The sequence below is a fragment of the Sitodiplosis mosellana genome, unplaced genomic scaffold (genome assembly GCF_009176505.1).
Source record: "Sitodiplosis mosellana isolate CC-2019 unplaced genomic scaffold, AAFC_SMos_1.0 Smas_scaffold_3145, whole genome shotgun sequence".
Taxonomy (NCBI): domain Eukaryota; kingdom Metazoa; phylum Arthropoda; class Insecta; order Diptera; family Cecidomyiidae; genus Sitodiplosis; species Sitodiplosis mosellana.
Window position 1 is genome coordinate 3,260 of NW_022598387.1, and position 2,031 is coordinate 5,290.

Consider the following 2,031-nt stretch of genomic DNA (forward strand, 5'->3'; position numbering starts at 1 on the left):
AATAGAACTTTTGGTCGGGAGGTACCCAAAATAGGCTACCCAGGTGGATTTTATCACTCCCACCCGATTTATTTCATCAAAATAATAGAGGCCCAGGAACAACCTAGCACCCGATAACCTACCTTTTTCGTATCAAATCGGTATAATAATTCAAAATTTCTGGTGCGGAGCACCACCAAGGATTTGCCGAGCACCACCAAATATTTTTCGAGCAACTACTTCATATAATACGATAATTTTTGTGTGAACGCAAAAAATGCCGAGACAAAAACGGAAAACAAACGAAACATCAGTGCTTCAATATTTTAAATCAGTTGAATCACTTCTGTGTTTTGTGAAAGCTAACGATATAACAGCAAAAGGCTTATCGCTTCTGATAATCGATCAAATTACTGCGAATGACGTTATTGTTGCTAAAATTATTTGCCAGTGTTATGATGGGGCGTTTGTGATGAGCGGAGAACAAGGTGGGGTGCAAACATTGATTCAAGAATATTTCAAACGAAAAATCTCTTATATTCATTGCTTTAATCACCGCCTCCACCTCGTCGTAAAAGATGTGGTATCGGAAATTGATTCATGCCGGTTATTCTTCGATCAAGTTAGATTGTTGCATAATTTTTTCAATCGTTTCAAGGTCCGTCAAGAATACGAAGGTACAAACATTCCTCGCCTGATTGAAACAAGATGGTCTGGCCACCTAAAAGCCATTGAAGCTATCAAAAAGAGCTATGAAGAATTGATTGAATCGTTAGACAAAATCAAAAATGCGGGAGGACAGAAATTCAAAGCTGATGATATCGCTCTTGCTCCAGGCCTTTTGAGCGCAGTCATGGACAAGAAGTTTATTCTTATGCTGCATTTTTATGTAGTTTATTAAACCTGATTGAACCCGCAAATAAAATGCTTCAAAGTCATGATGTAGGTTTCACAAAAGCAAAACATATTATCGATGCCGTGCACACGATCATCTTGGCTGAACGAACCGATGACAAGTTCAACAGTTTCTTGAAAACCACTGAAAAAATCATGAGCACATTTGAAGATATTGAACCACGAGCGCAAAAAATTCGAAAGCACAGCACTCGATTAAATAGCTCTATTGTAATGGAAACGCTTGAGCGTCATATCGAAGTTGATGGTCAAAGCTAGTGTTGGCCGTCGAACACTTTCGAACGCTTGTTCGTTCGTTCGACATGGTTTTAAAAAAAGGTTTTGTTCGTTCGTTCGTTCGACAATTTAAAAAAAATATTTTTTGTTCGTTCGTTCGTTCGACAATTTGAAAAAATATTTTTTTGTTCGTTCGTTCATTCGACATTCATTTTGTTCGATGTTCGGTCCGAACAAAAAATTTTTACATCAGAAAATTCGATTTATTGATCAAATTTATAATGTAATCGTTACAGCTCATGCTTTTATTAGCTTTTATTATAATTTTTCATAGTAATACCAATTTTATTCGGGAGATTTTGAAATAAAAAAAACTTTGTTCGGACCGAACATCGAACAAAATGAATGTCGAACGGACGAACGAACAAAAAATATTTTTTTTTAAATTGTCGAACGAACGAACGAACAAAAAATATTTTTTTTTAATTGTCGAACGAACGAACGAACGTTCGAAGCCATCACTAGTCAAAGCGAAGTCGAAAAGGAAAATTTGTTGCTGAAGTCGCAGTATTTCAATGTGATCGACCGCGTATCAAATGAAATGACTCGTCGCTTTGATGAAAATACCAAAATTTTGACCGCAATCGAAGAAGTGAATAACATAGATGGCGAAAATTTTGCACGAAATGCTCTTAAGCCATTGAATGAACTTAATTTGACACTGCCCTCAGATGCCGAATTAGCCGTGGTGAAAGAGTTTTTATCGAAAGAAAGGAGCACACAAGGAATTTCCAAGTTGGAAAAGTTATTTCCGGTAAGAGAAGCCGTGAAAGATACGTATCACCTACTAGAGGCTGCAGAAACATTTGGAAGTAGTACGGCCATAAGTGAGAGCTCATTTTCATCGTTATCAAGAATAGA